The sequence below is a fragment of the Chenopodium quinoa genome, unplaced genomic scaffold (genome assembly GCF_001683475.1).
Source record: "Chenopodium quinoa cultivar QQ74 unplaced genomic scaffold, ASM168347v1, whole genome shotgun sequence".
Classification (NCBI taxonomy): Eukaryota; Viridiplantae; Streptophyta; class Magnoliopsida; order Caryophyllales; family Amaranthaceae; genus Chenopodium; species Chenopodium quinoa.
The window spans coordinates 375491-385539 of NW_018745286.1; positions in this window are offsets into that span (position 1 = coordinate 375491).

The window sequence follows — 10049 nt, forward strand, 5'->3', positions numbered from 1 at the left end:
ATATACCTATTTTACAAGTTGTTAAAAAAAAAAAAAAAATTAAGTCAGGCACGGTGCCCGGCACGGCACGGCACGACAAGCACGTGGGTCGTGCCGTGTCGTGGGCTTGGATGTGCCAGAACGTGGCCCGGCACGACACGGCCCGCTACCAGGCGAGCACGGCACGGCACGAGCCACCAGCAGGCACGACCAGGCACGGCCCGCGGTGGCCCGGCACGGCACGATGCCCACCTCTAAGTACAATATGTATCATGATGCATTAACTATTAACATAACCACTTAGTTAAGATAGTCAACCCTAATTGCTATACCTTTCATATTTTAATATAAAGACATACCACGTACGTAGGTTAATCCCTAAATGAATATCTAACAGTACTCATTGCTTACTTGAAATTAAATAGAAACATAAGCATTTATTTTTCAACTTTGTAAATGATCAGTAAACTGATTTTAGAACTAATAAGAAAATGAGAAAGTATTATGCACGGCTGGACTGATGACACATCTCGTGTGTCAAAGCACAAACCATGAATTTAAAAAAAGGTGCGGGTTTGAAGCCCAGTTGTACCGGGCTTCACGGGCTCGATTAAAAAGACTGATATCCTCCAACGACTGGATGGTATCCTCTAAACAATCAATACTATTTGATATCCTTAAAAGACTAGATTTTATCATCCAACCTGTTACTAATATAATTCAAAGACAGGACGATATCCTCTAACAACTGGATGATATCCTCTAAAGACTAAATACTAGTTGATATCCTCTTAGTGAAGATGATATCCTTAAAAGACTAGATTTTATCATCCAACCTATACTAATATTATCTAAAGGCTAGACGAAATCTTTAAAAGACTACATGATATCCTCTAAAGACTAGATTTATCATCCAACCTGTTATTAATATAATCCAAAGACAAGACGATATCCTCCAACGACTGGATGATATCCTCTAAAAACTAAATACTAGTTGACATCCTTCTAAGTGAAGATGATATCCTTCCAAGACTAGATTTTATCATCCAAACTGTTACTAATATAATCCAAAGAGTGGACGATATCCTCCAACGACCGGATGATATCCTCTAAAGACTAAATACAAGTTGATATCCTCCTAAGTGAAGATGTTATCCTTAAAAGACTAGGTTTTATCATCCAAAGTGTTACTAATATAATCCAAAAACTGGACGATATCCTTAAAAGACTAGATGATATCCTCTAAAGACTAAATACTAGTTAATATCCTCCTAAGATATGATGATACAAGAATATGCAAGAAGTTGATTAATTTTTTAGAATCTTATTTTTTTTGTCATATATCATCCAACACTTTAATCATTTAACTTGTATGTATTCAATTTGTCATCTTATTCAAAGCATCTTAAAATTTTCTTAAAAGACTAAATACTAGTTGATAAAATACTAGTTAATATCATCCTAAGTGAAATGATCATCCTTAAGTGATAAAATACTAGTTGATAAAATACTAGTTGATATAATCCAAAGATTGGATGATATCCTCCAACGACCGGATGATATCCTCTAAAGACTAAATACAAGCTGATATCCTCCTAAGTGAAGATGATATCCTTAAAAGACTAGATTTTATCATCCAAACTGTTACTAATATAATGCAAAGATTGGACAATATCCTTACAAGACTAGATGGTATCCTCTAAAGACTAAATACTAGTTGATATCCTCCTAAGATATGATGATACAAGAATATACAAGTTGATTAATTTTTTCGAATCTTATTTTTTTTTGTCATATATCATCCAACACTTTAATCATTTAAGTTGTATGTATTCAATTTGTCATCTTATTCAAAGCATCTTAAAATTTTCTTTTGGCAGTGTTTAGTCTTTTCCAGCATTATTTTTTGCTTTTTTGGAAACCATAAACATATTCTATTAGTCAAATAAAATATTATCTTTTCAAACGTTAAAGCTAAAAGTCATGTTTATGTTTTGTATTCCCTATATCAAATATATGAATAAGTCAAATTGCAATATCTTAACATTTCATTGATTCACATATAAATAACTATTTAAAGCATTTAACTATAAAAACCTTTGCCTATATATAGCTTGAGTCTATATAAAGCTTGTGTCTATCTATATAAATCTTTGAGTCTATCAAAATTATACTTAATCTTTTTCTTATTCTTCTTCTTCTTAAAAAAAAAAAAAAAAAAAAAAAAACCTTCCTCTTTGAGATGGAGAATGAATTTTTTTTATAAAAACATGGAACACTGCACTGTGAGATATAGACCGTCTTGTAGTATTTCGCTTGTAAGATTATATTTTTATCTAATATAATAGTGTTTATATCTTACTAGTAATAATTAATTTTTTGTTAATTTATGTTTTCAGCCTCAACCTGCCAAATGGAAGTTATTACTACTTTCATTTAAAGATACATCAAGAGTGTATAGAGGGAACAATGGACGTGCTTGGAACGTCAAGATTGAGTGTGGATGAAGATACATGCAATTCTGGAGGATTTTTCATTGATGAACAGTGGCAGGACTTTGTGGATAGAAAAAATTAGCTGCTGGTGAACATCTTCATGTGTATTATAAGAATAAATCCTTTTATATTAGAGTTTTTGATAATAATGGTAATGAAAGTCTTCCTACCAAAGCCGAAAATGGTGTTTAAGATGTAGTACTATTATTTTGTTTCAGTCTTAACATGTTATATGTATTATGGTTTATTATTATAATAAAATAAATAAATGGTGTTGTATTATGTATTTTATAACCTGCTTCATCAGAAAATTAATATCCTCCAATACACACATCATATCCGCAAATTAATATATCATATCCTCAAATGAGAAAAAAAATTATATCATATCCTCAAAGATACATATGATATCTTCAAACAAATATATTATATCCTCAAACACACATATGATATCCTCAAACAAATATACCATATCCTCAAATAGACATCTCATATCCTCAAACACACATATCATATCCGCAAATTAATATGTCATTTCGTCAAAGAATACTCTTAAGTTAAGATGATATCATTAAAAGCCTAAATATATCATATCCTCAAACAAATATATCATATCCTCAAAGATACGTATGATATCCTCAAAAAAATATATCATATCCTCAAACACAAATATGATATCCTCAAATAAATATACCATATCCTCAAATAGACATATGATATCCTCAAACACACATCAATCCTCAATGAAGAAAAACAAATCCTCAAAAACATATATAATATCCTGAAACGAGAAAAAAATAATTCTCAAACACACATATCATATCCTTAAAACACATATGATATCCTGAAAGAAATGTACTATATCCTCAATGAAGGAAAACAAATCCTAAAAAACATTTATAATATTCGTATGTTTAATGAATTTTAAAGTGTTTCAATTAATAAAATTGTATCCTTATTGTTATCAAATTTTCACAATAGAGGATATCTTTTATACATAAGAGGATATGATTCTCGCAATATAGGATATGTTATCTAACAATAAAGGATATAATTTATTCATTAGAGGATACGACTTATTCATAAGAGGATATGTTTTCTCACTATAAAGGATATAATTTGTATCCTTATTGCCATCAGATTTTCACAATAGAGGATATCTTTTATACATTAGATGATATAATTCTCGCAATATAGGATAACACTTATTCATTAGAGGATATGTTATCTCACAATAAAGGATATAATTCATACATTAGAGAATAGACTTATTCATAAGAGGATATGTTTTCTCACAATATAGTATATAATTTAAAGAAATTAAGGATATAATATTCACAAAAGAGGATATGTTTTACACATTAAAGGATATGACACACAACAATGAAGATACAAATTACACATAGAGAATATGATTCAAAACACTAAGAATACGATTCACACATAAGAGGATATGATTCTCACAATAGAGGATATCATTCAAAAGTGTTCAATTAATAAAAAAATATCACTATACTGTTTTGAAAATAATATGTTTACGGATATAAGTATGTGAACTAAGGATATAAGTATGTGAAATGAGGATATAAGTACATCAATTAAGGATATATGTATACAGAGGATATCTCTATCATCTATTATACAAATTATTAAAAATATCTTAAATAAAATATTATTATTTCTAAAAATATATTTAACAAAATATTAATATTATTCAAAGTATCTCATCCTAAACCAAACAACACATTGTTTAGAAAAAAAAAAAACTAAACCTATCTTTTTCTTGACGCCCCCTATATATAGTACAGTTATCTTCATCTCTTCAAATCTATCATTTTCTTCCCTATTCTTTCATCTCTTCAAATCTTTTAAATCGACACTATTCTTACATCTCTTGAAATCTATCCTTCAGTATCAACAACCCTAAACCTAATTTTTCATGCAAACATGGAAAACAAAAAATCATCAAGAAATAAAAAAAAAAGTACGATTCGGTTGATACTGAAGGAACTGATATAAAATCATTGGAGATCGAATTGGGCTTTCTCAAGGGTAAGTTACAGGGAGCAATTGATCGATGCAATACTGAGGAAAAGCTTTGTATTGATTTAACAAAGGAAGTGAACAAGATTGAAAACCTTGTAAAAGAGAATAAGAAAAAGGCGTGGGAAGATGATATTGCTGCAACTACAGAGGCTTCTGAAGAAATTTGAGAGGAAATGCAGAAGAATAAGAGGGTGGTTGGATAATCCTCAAAGTAGTTATCCATAATTTTATCTATTCTTGTCATCTGATTTTGAGAACTCACTAGGGGAGGGTAACTGCGTTTCTTTTAATTTTTCAACCTCAAATGCAACATCTTTTAACTTTGAGCTTGCAGGACAATACCAACAAACAACACCCTCTCACTTCCCAAATTCTCTAAGACATTCCAATTTTAAAGATGGGATGTTTTAGAGAACTTGGGAAGTTAGAGGGTGTGTTTGTAGGTATTGTTTATAGCCTCAAAGTTAAAAGATGTTATGTTTGAAGTTGAAAAAGTAGGAAAAATGCAGTTACACTACCGTAGTAACTTCTTGAAATCTGATGACAATAAGGATGTGATTAAAAATTAATGTTTTTTTTTTAATTTTTTTTTATGTATTTACATATTCTGAAAGGTGTTAGAAAAATGTAATATATGTACTTGCTAATAAAATTTTATTTCGTATTAAAGCTTGTTTCCTGTCTCAATAAAAAAAACAAATCCTATATCATATCCTCAATCGAGAAAAACAAATCCTCAAACAACATATATATAATATCCTCTTATAAATAAATTATATACTTTGATTATTGCATATCCTTAAACTAACATATTATATCCTCAATAGAGTTAAACAAATCCTCAGAGCTTTATATCATATTCTCTAATAAACTTAAACAAATAAACCCCAATTTAAAATCATTGAAAAGAAATCTTGAAACACATATTACATATCCTCAATTAAAAAAAACCTAATCCTCACACATATGTATCATATCCTATTATGAATAAGCTGTATCATTAAATCTATAAAAAAAAATTTAGCTCAACTTAAAAAAAAGCATTTATCATACCCTCATTAGAGAAAAGCAAATCCTCAAACCTTATATCATATCCTATGAGAAAATTAAACAAACCTACCTCCATTTATAATCAATAAAAACAAATCCTGAAACGCATATATCATATCCTCAATAGAGAAAAACAAATCCTCAAACCGTATTCTTATAAATAATTTATATCCTCTGAATAGTTGAAAGAATCTAACAAACCTTCTTAAAATTAAAAAACCAAATCCTCAAACACATATATGATATCCTAAATCGAGAAAAACAAAACCTCAAACCCTTATATCATATACACTGAGAAAGTTAAACAAACCTATCTCAATTTAAAATCAATAAAAACAAAAATTGAAAGACATATATTATATCCTCAATTGAGAAAAACAAATCCTCAAACCGCATAAATCATATCCTCTCATAAATAAATTGTATGCTTTGATTATTGAATATCCACAAACAAATATATTATATCCTCAATAGAGTTAAACAAATCCTCAGAGATGTATATCATATCCTCTGATAACAAATCTACCTCAACTTAAAATAATTGAAAACAAATCTTGAAACACATATTACATATCCTCAATCAAGAAAACCAAATCCTCACACATATGTATCATATCCTATTATGAATAAACTGTATCATTTAAATCAGTTTTACCTTAATTTAAAAAAAAAGCGTGGATTTTAAGCCTGACCAAAAAAAAGCTTGTGGGGTTATATATATATATTTTAAAAAAAATCCTAGGTTTTCACGCCAATGCTCATTTTTGTTAAAAAAAAATCAACAGAAAAGTGCAATATCGATGGAAGAAAACTCAACAAAATATCGACAAAATGAATCAAATGATGAACAAAATGCAAAAAAAAATCAACAGAATGAATCAATTTCACCGAATTTTTCTACATCAACATAAAAAAATTGTAGAAGCTCGATTGAAGAAAATGAAGGAAATGCTCTAGAAATTCAATCAGATGCTCAACAAGCACAAAATGATCCTGAAAAAGTATCAATTTCTCCTAATGAATCTACTGTAACATCTAAAAAAATAGGTATTCTGATCTAATTTTTTGCTTCATTTGAAAATAGTATATTTTAACGTTCATATTCATCTGAATATATATATGTATCTTTATCTAAGAACAAAAAATTTGGGTAAAAAATAGAACATTATAGATCATTTAATTTGTAATAAAATAGATGATATCATCTTAAATATATATGATATACGTTTGATATAATCTTTCGTACATGCCATATCATGTTATACATTGAATAGAAAATATCTTCCATAAAACAAATAATAACTTCAATACTACTTTTAATATCTTCCATACAATACATGATAACCTAAATGATAATAATAATATCATAAATCCCTAATGACTATGTAATATAATATAATAAAATAAAATAAAGGATATCATCCATAAAAATAGAGATCATAATGCATAGAATAGAGAATATAATGCATAGAATATAGGATATAATGCATAGAATAGAGGATATCATAGATAGAATAGAGGATGTCATTCATATAAATTAAGGATATAATGCGTAAAATAAAGGATATCAAAATTGCATAGAGGGTATCATTAATATTAATTATTCTCTATAACTTATTAAATATTTTTTCAAATTGCAGATTTGGAATATTTCAAATATGATAATGATGAAAACATCAAGTTATCTTTGATGGGAAGACTTGTTGATAATCGTGAGGATGCGTTGTGTTTGTACAAATCTCATTCAGAGCAATTGGATCCAGTATAAGAAAAAATACTCTTAGGCAAAATAAAGCAGATGGAATAGTATCTGATTTTTATTTTTGCTGCTCAAGAGAGGGTCATACAGTACAGAGAAAGAAAAAAGAAGAGGAGATAGCAAATTCAGAATTCATAATTGAGTTAAAAGGCCCATCAAAGAAGAGAAAAGTAATGTGTGTTAACGAGACTAGAACTGGTTGTAGAGCTAATATAAGATTCAAGATAAAAGAATCTGGAGAGTATTGTGTTATTCAACACAATATAAAACACAATCATGATTTGGTTAATCGTTCAGAAAGACATCACTTGAAATCTGAAAGAAATGTAAAAGAATAGATGGGATGGGTGATTGAAAAGATGGTAGAAAGTGGAATTAAACCAATGGACTGCTATGAGTATCTTAAAAGAGAAGTAGGATCAAAGAAAGCTTTAGGACACATAAAGATCTACTAAACTATGTAACTAGGTATAAATATAAGATAATTGAAGGAGGTGATATGCAAAGTGTACTGGACACACTACAAGGGAGGGAAAAATCATATTCTTCTTTCTTTTACAGATTAAAGTTTGGTGAAACTGATCATATAGTAAGTTATTTTTGGCGTGATTCAATGATGTTGGAAGATTTTAAAGCATTTCGAGATGTATTAATATTTGATACCACATATAGAACCAACAAATATGGTTTAATATGTGCACCATTGGTTGGAGTAATTAATCATTGGAGAACAACAATGTTTGGGTGTGCTTTTATTACAAATGAAACTACATAAACTTTCGAATGTGTTCTTGAAACTTACAAAAAATATATGGCTGGAGCAGAACCAAAGACAATTCTCACTGATCAAGATTAAGTGATGAGCAATGCAATTGCAAAGGTCAGTAATAATTTTTAGTTAAATTATAGTATTTTAATTTCAATGGTTAATATCAGAAAACAAAAAGAATGGAAAATATCATCCAACAGAAAAATGATATCCTCAAAAAACTGCAGGATATCCTATAAAAACTGGATGATATCCTCCAAAGACTGGTTGATATCCTCCAAAGACTAGGTGTATCCTCTTAATGCTGTATGGTATCCTCTTAAGGCTGTATGGTATCCTCTAAAGTAAAGATTATATCCTCACACATTCATACCATATAATTTATTATTATAATTTCACATTTTTTGAATAAAATTTTTAGGTTTTACCAAAGTCAAGACATAAGTTGTGTTTGTGGCATCTCCAAAAAAACTTTGTATCAAGGTTTGGCAAGCTAAAAAGCAATGAAGATTTCAAGAACATGTTTATATGGTTGTGATGATGAGAAAGAATTTGATGAATGTTGGAATGATATGATTCAAAAGTATGGATTAGAAGAGAAAGAGTGGTTTGATAGACTGTATGAACTAAGAGATAAATGGTGTCCAGTGTTTAGCAAAGACATATTTTCTGTTGGAATTTTGGCGTCCCAAAGGTATGAAATTACAAATAGAGCAATATCATTCAAAGCCAACAAAAAAACTTCACTATATGAATTCTTTCATATATTTGAAGCTACTGTACAAAGGTGGAGAAGCAATGAAAAAGCAAATAACTTCAGATGTAGAACAGAAAAGCCAAAGACAAAATACAAACTCTTGAAATAGGCTAGTGAAATTTACACTCTGAACCTTTTTACAGAATTTGAAGTGGAATATGACACAAGTATTAGATCGTATATTCAAGATGTGTCAAATGAAATGACAGTTGGCCTAAAGATGTTTGAAGTGTCTTTGGATGAAGAATTTAAACACAGTCATAGTGTGTTTTACAGTGATAGTCTGAAGAAATTTGCTTGTTCTTATTTATGTTTCAATGAAACGGGTATAATTTGTTATCATATACTCAGGGTAATGCATATGCATAATGTGTTCATCATTCCTCCAAGATACATTATGAATAAATGGACAAAAGCTGCAAAATCTTCAATTTGGGAAGGCAGAGAAGGTATGTATAATACAGTATAAGTTTACAGTTAGTAAAAAATATTTAATATGATTACTCAAATGTTACATATTGTATTTAAAATTTTTCAGGAAGTGTGCAAGAAGTTGCAAAAGAAAATACAATGCTAGACACTCCATGGAGACACACTATTGCAAGAAATTTTTACAATTTAGTATGCATTTGTGAAACAAACACTGATGCTAAAAAAGTGTGTGATGAGTCTCTTGACAAGATGTATCAGGCAGTGAAGAAAGCATTTCAAATATGATGAAGAGAAGATTAAGGAAATTAATGAACAAGAGGAAAGAAGAAAAACAGTACCTGATACTTTACGACCAAAAACCAAAGGAAGGCCACCTGGAAGAAACAAGAGAATTAGTGGTCACTTCGAGAAGAGAAAGATAACTACTAGACATGCTAATGAATTTGGAACAAAAACTCTAAATCCACAACTAATTTAGATATGTTTGGCACAATATTTCTATTACATTTTATAGACTATGTGACTTGACAATCATATTATCATCTGTCCTCTATCGCATTATTAATATCATATATACTACAAAATATATCAGCAGTGATCAATTACATATCCTCTATCGTATTTTTGATATCATAAGTCCATAAGAAGCTTATCCTGTATCATATTTATGATATCATAAGGCCAAATGATACATATCCTCTTAAATCCCTCACACATCCTCAAACATATAATTGATATCCTCTAAGAGTTATATGATATCCT